At 40.7% G+C, this 14,458-nt stretch overlaps 1 long non-coding RNA gene across 1 annotated transcript; it reads right to left on the reverse strand.

The window, feature by feature from the left end:
• Window positions 1-204: 204 nt before the first annotated feature.
• On the reverse strand, window positions 205-14,314 carry LOC128106307 (uncharacterized). Its single transcript, XR_008216654.1, has 3 exons — window positions 1,675-14,314; window positions 1,483-1,579; window positions 205-1,102 (listed from the first exon to the last, which is right to left on the reverse strand). It is a non-coding gene; the product is annotated as an uncharacterized LOC128106307 (long non-coding RNA).
• Window positions 14,315-14,458: the final 144 nt, after the last annotated feature.

A 14,458-nucleotide genomic window follows, 5' to 3' on the forward strand; every position in this document is an offset into this window, starting at 1 on the left:
GAGTAGTCTGTCAGGCTGGATCATCTCAGCTAGTCATCTCGAAATTGTCCTGACCAGTTTGTAGTCCAACGTAGATCTTTCCTTGGTGTTAACCAGCTTAATGGCTTTATCATAGTCCATGTGGAATCATCTTTGTGGAGTCCTGTCTTCTTTTTGAAGATTTCAAAGTTACTGTTAGGGTTGGTCATGGTTCCCTACAGACTCTTTGTGTGTGTGTGTGCCTCCTCTGTGGTTTGGAGCAGTCACAGTCTGTTAAATGTCTGTCTCTCGGAACCATGAACATTCTTCCCTAGAAGAGAATATTGTCACAGCAATTTCTCCCCACCATTTGTCTTGCCAAACTTTTCCAAACTGACCTTTGCTGATGCTTTCTTGTAACACGATGGTCCTGGCAATTCTTCTCTGAACAAGCAGTAGTAACCCTTCATCCCAGGTAGCAGCATCACCGCAGTCACCAACACGATGAGAAGTAGCCAGCAACGTGGAGCAGCAGTCACTGCCTCCATGGTCCCACTACCGTTTGTCACTGGGTCCCAGGCTGAAGGTTTTCCTTAGCAAACCTCCTAGGCTGGCCTCAAATGTGGTATCCTCCTGCCTCTGCTTCCTTCAGTAAATCCTGCCAGCGTGCTCCACCACAACCGGCCAAGTGTAGCTTGGGCCTGAGCTGGGGCCCACAAGCACCTTTTTCATGAATTCGTACCATGAACGTTGGGCGCCAGATCTTGGTGTATTAAGGCCACTCCACGTAGTTAAAAGGAGATTTATTTAATGGCGTAACTTACAAATTAAGGTAGGTCGGGGTCTGGGGAAGGTGTATCGCAGTCCAGCGGTGTTCTCTGGAGCTCTGCTTAGCCCACCTCCACCGTCCAGGGCCTGGAACCAAGTGAGAGCGCAGTCCAATCTCAGGTCTCCAGGTGCCTCCCTTGGCCCCGCCTTGTAGGCGTGACAGTTGCCAAAGTCTCAATGGGGGTTGGAACTTCCAGATCAAAGCTGGAATGGCTACTCACTACAGTCCAAAGCTGATCACTGAGTGGTGTTTTTTTGGTTTAATGGCGTCATTATGGACCAAGTAGTGTTGTTGTCATGGAGCCCCATCTTCCTTCTGGAGAGTTCAGAAATTGCAATTGGAAAGACTTATCTTTCATTTTGGAAAACTTGAATATATTAATATCAAAATGGAAAGTTTGGATTTTAGGATGATGTGACATGCGAGGAAGGATTCCCAGAAATCAAGAATAAGCATGGAGAGAAACAGAATCTTGACAACAATGGTCCCCAATTATTGACATTCTTCTGTCCCACACCAAACAGCTCTTCTGATATGTGACAGAATCTCTTATTTTTTTCTTTTAGCAACATGCTTGGGGTTAGAGAAGGAGAGAGCCACATTCCAACTCCAAAGCCAGCTTAATTTATAATTGAATCAGGACCACAACTTTTCTAGAGTTAAAGAGATATTGATGTTAGGCAGTGAGATATTACCCTGTATATATTGGTACCAATAGATTCTTCCTTTCTGCTGTAGATGTCTGGATATCCAAGGCTTTTTGATTTATTGAAGATGGGTATTCCTGTTATCCTGTAAAGACAAAAATCAGAACTCTGCTCCAACCCTTGTTTGTTGAGTTTTCCTTATAACTTGTAGAATTGTCGCATCGGTGGATGAGCTATTACCTCTATTCATCAAGTGGTTTCTCCTGTTCAGATCGAATTTTTATTAATTTTGTTGGTATCCATAGCTTTTCTTCTCCTGCAGAAACAAAAGCAAAACCCCTTCCCCAGTGTAGGACATATCCTGGTCATTTCCATTCCAAGGTCAACACATCTTTGAAGTAAACAGGTTGGTTTAGCTCAGGAGTTTTGTCTGTTGTCCAATGTCTCTCTGCAGCTGTTGTCCCTTTCTCATCAGCACTGAGAAAATTCAAGGTTAATAAAGCACTGTGCAATCTATTTCTAGGGGTCATTGTTACCTCTTTCTGTTTATTTAGCATATCCTTTAAGGTTCAATTAGCTCTTTCTATGACTGCTTAGCCTGTGGGATTGTGTAGTATACCTGTAATATGCTTTATATTGTAATAAGCAAAAAACTGTCTCATTTTATTGGAGACATATGCTGGAGTATAGCCAGTCTTAAGTTGTACAGGTATTCCCATGACGGCCATAACTTCTAATAGGTGTATAATTACAGAATCAGCCTTTTCATAATTCACAGGAGTTGCCTGTTGAAATCCTGAATAGGTGTCATTGGTATGGTGTACACATTTTAATCTTCCAAATTCTGCAAAATGAAACACATCCATCTGCCAAATTTCATTTCTTTGTATACCTTTAGGATAATTTCTGCCAGTAATGGAGTTTGGTTATAGAAGGAACAAGTAGGACATTTTTTTTTCAGGATTTGAGCTGCTTCTAGCAGGCAGGGTTTTAGGATTCTCTGCATGGATAAGGGCTGTGGGGATGGCCCACCCATGTGGGCACCAGGTAATGTGAGAAATCCACAGAGTCTGGTTAAAGGGCAAAGGCATTTATCAGGAAAGGGAAATTCACAAGACAACAGAGGAATTGTCACAGGGCCCTGGAAAGGTGAGGCAGAGTCCCATGCTGTTCTTCCAAACCTGAGAATGGCCCAGCATCCAAGTTCCACAGGGAGTGAGGAGAGCAGCCTATGTGTCTCTGGTCTTCAGCGTTGCCCCAAGCCATGCCCCAGGGGCAGGTACTTCAAGGTCATAGGTATGTAGGACAGTTACCTGCTATATCTCTAGGGGTGGTGCTTCAAAGTCATAGACAGAACAGTTATCCACTGAGAGAGAGAGAGAGAGAGAGAGAGAGAGAGAGAGAGAGAGAGAGAGAGAGAATATGAATCACTCATAGTCTCTCCTTATATAATGGACACATTTGCATAGTTTAAAAATACATATTTCATCAATTCTGTTTGCATTCTCTTGGTGAGCTATAAATAAAATTAATTAGTATTTAGAGTACTCCTGGCTGTCTTGGAACATGCTCTGCATACCAGGCTGGCATCAAACTCAGAGATCTGTCTGCTTCTGCCTCCTGAGTGCTGGGATTAAAGGCATGCATCACCACCACCAGGTTTAAAAGTTTTCTTAAATTGAGCATGAAGGTACACACTTGTATTCCTAGCTGAGGCTGAGGCAGGAGGATTGGTTTAAATTTGAGGTCAGCCTGGACTACACAGTGAGCACTAGGCCAAAATTTCATGATAAACCCATTTTTATTTATAATGAATCTATGCTAAGCAAAACTTTAAAAAAATCATGCCAGAGAAAATGAAGTATGTAAGTATATACTTTAAGAAAGCATATATAGAGTGTTTGATAATACATAATATACAGACTTAAATATATATTATTAGAAAAGTACAGAGTGGTTGGGCTGTGGTGGTGCATGCCTTTGGGTGGATCTCTGAGTTTAAGGCCAGCCTGGTCTACAGAGTGAGTTCCAGGACAGGCAGGGCTACACAAAGACACCCTGTCTCGAAAAACCAAAAGGAAAAGTTTGTATCATGTAATTGTGCTTGGTTGAAATGTTAGAACTGTCCAAACTGAATATGAAGGAGTCAGAACAGGAGGTGCCTGTTGGGGAAAGGAGTTGTATTGGCACAGAAAACAGAGCTGGTCAAAATACTTTATACGGTTTTGAGTTTTTCTTGTGTTTTTATAACATTTTACATCTTGATAATGTTTTGAATTGTGCAATTTTATGTGCTAAAATTCATTCAATGCATAAGTAATATTTGTACATTTCATTTTATATAAATTTAGTTTAAAGAAACATGCCATAAATAAATAGTGAACTCTTCTTAATCATAGGCATTTTGAAGTATTTAGTTCTAAGAATACTGTCAATTTATTTTAAAATCATCAAAGGAATAAAAGGATGAATATGATCAAGGCATATAGAACATATGTGAAAAATCACAATGAAATCCATTATGCTGTATAACTATATGCTAATGAAGACAAAAGAGGGATATGTAATTGAGTACAACAACGCTTTTTTAAGAAAAGCAGAAAGAAAGGCTGGTGAGATGTCTCAGCAGGTAAAGGTGCCTGAGGCCAAGCCCGATGCTTTCAGTTCAATCCTTAGGACTCACATGGTGAATAAGAAACTGATTGTCCCAAGTTGTCCTAAAGTTTGGTCTAGACTTATCCTAGGGGACAGATTCCTGAGATGAGAATCTGTGTACTTACTTTTCCTATCAAAATCAGTTACAGAAGTACAAAGTAGATCTTGTGGACACCAAGCACACCCTTCAGATCTCAGCCCATTTCTGCTGCTAATATAACACCACCACCAAGGTAGTTTATAAAGAAAGCAGCTTATTTTGACTCGTACTTCCCCTCAAGGTCATAGAGCCATATCTGGTGGTGGCCTTCATACTCGTAGAGTCCCCAGGTGACACAAGCATTCTATTGGAGAGGCAGGAATGGGCACAGATCTAGCCAAACTGACTTTTCTAGCAAACCTGTTCTGGTTTTGGTTTGTTTGTTTGCTTGTTTGAGACACAGTCTCACTGTGTAGCTTTGAAACTATATAGAACAGGCTGGCCTCAAACTCATAGAGATCCACATGCTTCTGTGTCCCGAGTGTTGGAATTAAAGGTATGCACCACTATGTCTGTGCAAACCTATTCTTGAAATAAACCATCAATTGATTGGTTCATTAATCACACCCATGGATGAATCCATTCATAAAGGCCTCATGTATAGGGTCTCATAAGGTATGATGTCAGACTCCTGAGAGATGGGGAAGTGTATTCCAAGTTCTCATCATCCTTAGGCATGTATCACTCAGCAAATTTTAAGTGGATGGAAAAATTTTAAACTACATAGCATGTTTCCTTGATATGACAATCACTTATAGTTACTTTTGTTGTTTTTCAAATTTTTGAGACAGGGTCTCATGTAATACAGTCCAGCCTCAAACTTGCTATGCTGCTGAAGCTGGCCTTGAATTTCTGATCCTCCTGCCTCCTAAACTGGGATTATAGGTGTGCACCATGTGCAGCTGTACTATTTACTTTTAAAAAGTTCTAACCATGGTTTTCCATTAGTTCTTTTGAGTATATCTTTGTTTTTAAGCAATGTTATGAATATATAATGAAAGGTAGTGTCTCCCAAACTCTGAAGTTAAGGACATAGACACTCATTGTGATGGGTGGTTTCAATTGTCAGCTTGACAGAATCACCTGGGAAGAGACTCTCAATGAGGGGTTTCCTGGATCTGGTTGGTGTCTGGGCATGTCTGTGAGGGATTTCCTTGATTCCTAAAGTCAACTGATGCGGGACACCCTAGCCCACTGCAGGCAGCACCATTCCCTAGGCAGGGAATCCTGGACTGTATCATGGTAGAGAGAGGGCTGAGCACGGGTAAGCATGCACATCTTCATTCTCCTCCTGCTCTTGACTGTGGACATGACTAGCTGCTTTGGGTTCTTTCCATGAATTCTCATCAATGATTGACTGGAATGTAGAACTATAAGTCAAGTCAATCCTTTCTCCCTTCAAGTCACTTTTGTCAGGGCATTTTCTCATACCAACAGAAATGAAACTAGGATGCTCAGGAAGCAAACACTAACACAATTCAAAGTGAGCAAGTTTCAGTAGTTTATTGGGATTATAATAAACTTGTTACATTTTTTTCTGGGTAACACCAACATTTGAATTTTTTTTTTTTTTAAAAAAGGGTTATATGTGTATGAGTGCTTTTCTTGCATGTGTGTATGTGCACCACATGTATGCTTGGTACCTGCAGAGGCCAGAAGAGGGCATCAATCCCCCAGATGGTTGTAAGCCACCACATAGGTGCTGGGAACTGAATCCAGATACTCTGTAAGAGCAGCAAGTGCTCTTAAGTGCTGAACCATCTCTCCAACATGACATTTGGATCTTTTTTTAAATTAGAAAACTTCCTATTGACAATAATATGGTGGGCTGGAGAGATGGCTCAGAGGTTAAGAGCACTGACAGCTCTTCCAGAGGTCCTGAGTTCAATTCCCAGCACCCACATGGTGGCTCACAATAATATGGTGTTTCTAGAATCTTTATCACACAATAGATTCTATCTGTTCTCTATACTTGTGTAACATGAGTTGTCCTGCATGCAAGGACATGTTATTAATTGCATTTGCCTTTTGTGTTCTTTCTGAAAATTTGCTACTAGAATACACTTAACTACGATTAAAAAAAAATTCCCAACTTGCAGGTGTCTAGTGAAATGGAGTAGAAAGTAAAATATGGCAAATGCCGGCAAAGGATGATAACCACCCAGACAGTTCCCATAGGATGGCATTTCCTCAGGGAATCATCCCAGTCTCAGGACACAGAGGAGATATGGTCCAATGGGTAGCTCTCAGCTTCTCCCACAGAAAATAATTACAAGAAAATAACCCCAAAAGCCAAGCACCCCTTTAAACAGTGACTTCAAACAACCTAACTACTATTGTGTGCACATTTGCATTTCCTGAGAAGCCCTATATGCAAATAAATATGGGAATGTAGGTTTATCTTTATGGTTGCTCGATGAGTCTGAAATTAAGACAAGGTGAATAGGTTGTGTCCTGAAGCAACATCTCCAACTGGATTTGTGTTTTCCACACTGGGAAACCTTGTCCCTGGAACAGGGAAACACAGTCCAAGTACTGTCACCCTACATTTCTTATAGATGGCAAGCAGCTGCTCCTAATGAACACACATCCAATCGAACACTGTATTGTAAAGGTAGTGTATGGAGCAACGAAGACCTGAATGTGCTTCCCTCACCCAGATCTCTGATTAAATTTTGGGCACTCTAAATGAAAATGAAAGAAGGCCATTGTTTTGGACCAAGTTCCTACACTGGACCCAATTAATGGTCCATAATGCTGAAGTTCCACATCCGCATAAGGAAACTAAGCTGTTTATCTATTAGGATTAGAGAGATAAGAGCCCAAATTCCCCAAAGACCGGTCTGAGGCAGTACGATAACGAAACCCCTTTGCTTTAATCCTTCCATTGAGATGAACCAGTTCCTCTCAGTAATCTTCCTATTTCCATTTCCCATCTTACATGGCAAAGAACTTGGAAATGACTAATCTGCTTTTTGCCTTGTTTCTATTTTCATCAGCCTTCTATGTTTATGAGTCCAACATCTTTTGCTCAGCTCTTCAGAGCATTCCTATTTGAAGAGTGTAGCATTATCTGACTCTAGCATTGAAAAAAGACCCAATCTTTAAGACCTTAAAATCCAATTGTTTTGTTTTGCCCCACAAGTGTTTACAATGTTGATTTCTTTCTAAAGATTACTGATTTTATCCCATGCATTTTTTATTTCTCCCAGGCGTTGTGAAATATTCCTTTACACTGTGTGAAGATGTGTCACTATGATAGGTTTAATAAAAAGCTAAATAGCCAATAGCTAGGCAGGGGGTATAGGTGGGTGTTGTTTTTGTTTGTTTTTGTTTTTGTTTTTGAGCTGGCAGCCCAAAGGAAAAGAATCTGTCTATATAGTGGCCAATGTCCAGCCACATATATTCACATAAGGCCTGAGAAAGCTTAAAAAAGAACAAAAACCTTGGTTTCCTGGCATGGTGACCGAGGTCTCTCAGTAGGCTCAGCACACGGAGACTACTGCCCCAGGGCTGGAGCCACCCACCAGCACCATGCGCTAAGTTTGCTGCTCCAGTGGCTGACATAGCAGTTTAAGATTTGTCTCCTGTGATCAGAGAATGCTACAGATGCTTAGCAAAGCCAGGTCCAGACACATACAACCTCTAAAAAGGTACAACATGTTTAAAAAAAAACCTTTGAGGGTTAAAAAAGAAAAGAGATTGAAGACCAGATAGTTATAGTTTTACACTTTTTCTTGTTACCAAATTCAAAAGAAAAACTTACATAAGAGATATAAAGTTTATAAGGTTGAGAAACATAAAAACTTAAGTTGTTTATCTAAAAGGATGTTTTAAGGTCTAAAAAGATATTTTTAGGATTGTAATACAATTTATGACAAAAAGTGGCTTAGGTATAAAACTTTGGACTAAAATAGGATAATGGAGTATTTTCTCTAAGTTTGCCAAATGCAAATGGACTAGACATTATAAATGTAATTCTTACCTGATAATTGTTCTTATTGTATATAGTTTTACTGTATTAGAGTTAAAACTTTTCTATTTAGACAAAAAGGGGGAAATGTGGAATATTCCTTTACACTGTGAAGATGTGTCACTGTGACTGGTTTAATAAACAGCTAAATGGCCAACAGCTAGACAGGAGGGATAGGCAGGGCTTCTGGACAGAGAGAGCACTGGGAAGAAGGAAGGCAGAGTCATCAGCTAGACGCAGAAGCAGCAGCATGAGGAGTACAGAGAGATGAGGGGGTAATGAGACATGGAAGAACATAGGCTAAAAAATATGGGTTAATTTAAGTTATAAGAACTAGTTAGAAACAAGACTAAGCTAAGGCCAAGCTTTCATAATTATTATTAAGTCTCCATGTCACTTTTTTGTGAGCTGGTGGCCCAATTCTGGTCTACATCCAGGTTTCAATTGCATAAAGTAATTCTGTTTATTTAACCTTATTGTTGGCTTAATATACTACTTACATGAATTTTTCACATTATCCACAGGTTGTTTCTTTTCTCATCATTTTGGAGTGTAGCCTTCATTATGCAGTCCAGTTACAATCTGGTCAATCTCACAGACTGGCTAAGAGTGGCTCCCTCACCTGAACAACCAGGCTGCCTACTTCAGACTGCTCTTTTGAATGAGGTACCCATACAAATGACTTAGTTGGCATACACTGAAGGATTTTTCCTGATAGTTACTTTATGAGGCCTAAGGTTGGGCTTTTTAAGAAAAATGACTGTTGGGGGATGTCTTTCTGTGCGCTGTGAATATATGTTGTTCCCATTGGTTAATAAATAAGCTGCTCTGGCCTATGGCAAGGCAGCTTAGGGGCAGGCGGGAAATCCAAGGAGAAAGACAGGAAAGAGAAAGGTGGAATCTGGAGAGAGGCGTCAGCCTGCCAACCAAGGAACAACATGCCAGTACACTGGTAAGCCACAGAACATATGGCAAAACATAGATTAACAGAAATGGGTTAATTTAAGATATAAGAGCTAGCTAGCAAGAGGCCTGCCACAGACCATACAGTTTGTAAGTAATATTAAGCCTCTGAGTGATTATTTTATAAGCAGCTGTGGGACCTCAGGGCCGGGCGGGACTGTGGGGCTGGGCAGGACGGGAGAAACCTTCCAACTACAAATGACTTTTGAGTTTCCTTTAAATATTTATTGCACTGTGCCTACACACCATCAAGGAGCTAGTGTCTGCATGGCAGAGGTGATCAATAATTAAAGAATGTTTGGTATGATGTCATGCTTAGAGTAAGGGCAAAATAAAGCAGAGTTGGGACCGGGTAATGGCGAAGCTAGTTTTCAGGGATGAGCAAGGATGGCATCTCTCACATGACATGGGACAGAGGCTTGAATGCAATGCGGGAAGCAATCATGTGACTGTGCCACTCATCACTAGGGTGCCTCATGGTGCTTGTTAGCTGCATCCTCTTGCTTCTTAGTCACACTCCTTTATATGGGTACTGAATTATTTATACCTCCATGACTTAGTATACCAACCAGATTTTAAAATCCAGGAAGGAAGTGCCTCTATTTCATGTGTCTTTAAATAGCCTTGACAGATCACATAGTTCCCATTAGTTAGTACCTCTTGGATGCTTTCTTGTCAGGCTTGCAAACCAACTTCTAATTAGGAGTGCTTTGAAGAGAGCCCAGGAGATGGCTCAGTGGGTAAAGGTGAGCTTGATGACCTGAGTTTGATTCTCTGAACACACATAAAGGTAAGAAGAGAGAATGGGGTCCACACTCACTTCCTGCCACCCCCCCAAAAACAAATTTAAATGTTTTCAAAGAAAAATAAGCATCATCTGGAAGAGCTAATCAGAAGAGAGCAACTATGTTGTGAAGAGGAGAAAAATGGTTTGATTCCATCATTGTATCTGCAGACTTCAACATGTCACTTAATAGTAAACACTCTTTATACTTAAACAACATCAACAAACAGGATTATAAAAGTCAAATGAAGTAATGCATATGAAAAATACTTGGCATGTTACAGGAGACCAATCCATGTTAGCTGACTTTTTAGTTTACACAAGCTTGAAATATCCTAAAAAGATAATAAGCAGCAGTTGGTTCTTGAGACAAGGAATTCTTAAAATATATTACATTTTACCAAAAGAGAAGAAACAATATATATTGTCACACTCAGTCTCACTCAGTACTCAGGAAACAGATGGAGGAGGACTAGGCAGTTCCAGGCTAGCCTGGGCTACACAGTGAGTCTCTGTCTTAAAAACAGCAACAACAACAACAACAACCACCACCATAACAAAGGAAGAAGCCTGGCCTGGTGGCAAAGGTCTCTAATGCCACCTACATGGAAGATTGACACAGAGTAGGGAAAATTCAAGTTCTGCCTGGGCTAGAGAGAGTTCATGGCCAGCCTGAGCAACTTAGTGAGACCCTGTCTTAGAATAAAGAGTAAAAAGAGGGCTCTGTATAGCTCAATGGAAGAGCACTTGTCTAGTATATGGCAAAGAAAATTAAATTAAAAAAGAAATTTACATCAATGTCATGTTTTACCATTCTAGTGACCAGTAATGTTGAATGTTTGTTGCGTTCTAAAAACCATTTCAAACATACTACATGAAACAGTCACTATTTCTCACTGTAACCAAATGAAACAGTATTATTTTCCCATCTAACTCATGAGAAAAATGAGGCACAGACTGACTGCTCATGATCAACAGAGTGAGAAGCAAGGTTTGTATTATGAGAGCTTTCGGCACCCTAGATGTTCTTAGCTATCGAAATAATACCAAAGGCTAATTTTCATGTAGAAGATACTATGTTGAATCTTTCCTGAAGGAAAAGTACAATAATAACAGTAGAACATAAATTATAGTACAGGCAGTACCATATCTCGTGGACAAATGGAGTGGAAGATGTGACTAGAAATTGGTTAGATTATTTCTAGATAATGTTCAGCATTATCTAGAACATTGACGTACATACATTACAACATTGACATAATTTATTTGCTCATACTACTTCATTCTTTCTCAAAGTCTACTTAAGAAAAATGACTTATCAGGCTTAGTACTTATTAGGAACTACGGATGTCTAAAATTCTAAAGCTTGCTTAAATAAAAACGATGATAACTCAAAGTAAGCAGTAATAATTTTATACAGATCATAGAAGTTATGATTAGTTTGAACTATAGTTGAAAAGTCTAGCAAAACAGTAACTTCATTCATCTAAATCAGGGAACTAAAACTTCAAAGATATAGTATACATCCAAAACGACTCTTGTGTTCTATTAAATTATTTGAAATCTCAACATTAATTAAATCTATAAAAACTGGTAATATACCAGTCTGAGGAATATATTATATTGAGAAAATATCGTCATTTTTTACTAATGCTTAGTAACATTCCATCAGCCCAGGATTATAAGGAATAGCTACAGTGATACTGTACTAGACCAAAGTAGCTGTGTGTGATCTAGACAACCCCATCATATTGGAAAGCAGTACAACATCATCTCTCATTCATAAGTCTGATTTAAATTTTTTTTTAAATTTTTTTAAATACCAGCATAGATATGGTAGCAGGGTGATAAATGCATTTTTTTGTAAGTAGATAAAACATAATCTATTCTGCTGCATACATTTAAGTTTAGCACAGAGCTGGGCACAGCAGCCTATACCTTTAGTTCCAGCTTCTTTGGAGGATGAGGTGGGGGGATCCTTTGTGTCTATGAGTCCAAGACAATCTTGGACAACATAGCAAGACTCTGACTCGACAAATAAATAAACAAAACTAAATCAATTACATACAGACAGATATATAACACACAAAGCCCGGCCACCATACATTTGACATGATGAAATCTTGAGTGTTGATACTAGGGAAACACATCTGAAATGTTAAAAATATGAAACAAATCATATACAAATATGGAGATCAATTAAACTACAAAGAATGGGGCATACATAAGTACTATAAAAGCACAAGTCTTTTTTCTTGGGGGGGGGAAGGAACAGGGAGGACAGGAGCACTGGAAATTGAATCCAGAGTCTTAAGCAAAGTAGGCAAACATTCTACCTCTGAGCTACACTCTAACCCAAGATAAGAGTCTTGATTGACAATAGAGGAGGAAGGTTGAAGAAAAAAAATATAAATGAAAGCTATTTAAAACAAAAGTTTTACAATAGTGGCTATTGGGCTCATCGGGATATTTTCTTGCCAAAGGATTGATTTTTGCTGTTATCTTGCAGCTTAATAAAACAGGATATTTATGGTGTCTTGTCTTGTCTTGGATAGATTCTCATGTTGCCTTGGCTGGCCTGGAACTTGCCACCTAACTGAAGCTGAACTCCTGATCCTCCAGAATGCTGGGTTTATGTGGTGTTGGGGATCTAAAACACGACCTCCTGCTCCCTAGGTGAGTGCTCTACTAAGCTACACTCCCAGCCCTCTATGCTGTCTTTTCACCAAAGTTAACCAGATATCATTTTACAAACAACAGAAAATAAAGGGATCGACTGTAATTACCTTGGTTAGTGTAACAGATTTGTGCGTAAAAATTCACCTATCTGTTTAGTCTGCAGAACTGTATCGACTTTAGAATCTACTGGTGCTGAGTAAACAAAAGCTTTCATTTAGATCACTTCTGCCATTCTGGTAAACAAAAACATGAACAGGCAACTGGCTTTGAGCTCTTCTACAGCTTCAAGTATGTGTTAGTCAACCCAAGCATCCATTATGTACTCAATAATAGCTATGACACAGCTCCGGACAACAGCAACACCCTAAGGAGGCAGGCACAGATAGCCTGCTTGTACTGCTTTTCCTGGTGATAACATGCTTAGGCATCGTGGAAATAGCAAGGAGATCCTGTCTTCCTCATTAGAACCTTTACTCAACACTGTCTTGAGAAACGATAGCCCAGTAAATTAGAAGAAAATGCAGCATGCCTGTGTGGGGACAAATTTCTGTTTGTTAGAAGTTGTTATGAACATAATTTCCTGAACATAAAGCTTCTGTTGAGAGCAGCTACATTCGAAAAGAAAAAGGATCTTGAAACTTTAAAACTGTGTTGGTGTACATGGCAACGTAACAAAGTAAATCAAAGAAAAATTTAAAACATTGTTAAGGGTTGGGGATGTAGCTCAGTTGGTAGAGTGCTCACGTAGCACTCAGGAAGCCCTAGGTTCCACCCCAATCACCGCATTACCCCACCCCCACCCCGGCACGCGCCAGCATTCCCAGTACTTTGGGAGGAGGTGGAGGCGGGAAGATCTTCAGTTCAAAGCCATCTTCCCCTACACCGCAAGTTCGAGGCTAGCCTGGGCTACAGGAGACTCTGTATCAGGAAAAAAAATTGTTAAAACAGCAGCGGAAGGAGAAGCAGCTGGTTCTTAGGAAGGCACGCACTTGCTCCTAAGCATTTAGATTCCGAAGCGTTTTCAAAGCTGGTTACAGTCCTTACCACAGCACACCCTTGTGAGGTAAGTGTATTATCATCTTTGGTTCATAAATGAAAAAGCTGAGGCACCGAGCGATTAAGTCACTCGCCTAAGGAGCATGAGTCAACGTCAAGAGTCATAGTTGACCCGGCTTAACGACTCCTGACCTTCAGTCCAGGGCTGAGTCAGCGGAGCCCCGAGTGGCTTCCCTGGCTGGCACCTGGACGTAGGCTATTTCCGTTCACGTTCAAGCAGAATACTGGAACTGATTGGACAGAACTTCCAAACTTTTTACGTCCAGTAAGATTCAACCCTGACACATTCATCTCAGGACTGGGAACAGGAAAAGCCGACGCGTGCACTCCTCCTCCCCAAGCGTGCGAGTGGGTACCGTGGGCTAGCCCGCCCACCCGCTTGGGCAGCGATGGAAACAAGTGACCACCTGCGTTAGTGGATCGGGGACGGGGGGAACGCAGACCGCATCAACGACTCTCCATCGCCGCCTCTTTCTGAAACCAAGAGAAAATGGTGGGAGGCGCAAAGAAAACTAAATAGAAACACACAAGCAACTTGTCCTAGAACCTCAGCTACGCAAATGAAGCCTTCTTGCGTGTGCTGAGCGTGCAATTCCCAATCTTCTAGGAAAGATGGGAGGACTGGGCGACAAAGGGCACAGCAGGAATGCCCCGCAGTGACTGCGACCGTAGCTCTGCTCGCTACACCGCAGAGGCCTAAAACCTACTCTGCAGCTAGTACCCGCGGCGCCGGGAGCCGCGCACCCTCGCCAGCGACCACGTGATCAGTTTTTTTTTTTTTTTTAAGAGGGGAAAAAAAAACTTCTTCGCGTTAAGAAAAAAAAAAAAAAAGACTCCACTTCCCAGAAGCCTCTCGGTCCCCACGCAGCTGCAG

This window comes from Peromyscus californicus, unplaced genomic scaffold (assembly GCF_007827085.1).
Source record: "Peromyscus californicus insignis strain IS unplaced genomic scaffold, ASM782708v3 Scaffold_9__1_contigs__length_137607984, whole genome shotgun sequence".
In the NCBI taxonomy this organism is placed as follows: domain Eukaryota; kingdom Metazoa; phylum Chordata; class Mammalia; order Rodentia; family Cricetidae; genus Peromyscus; species Peromyscus californicus.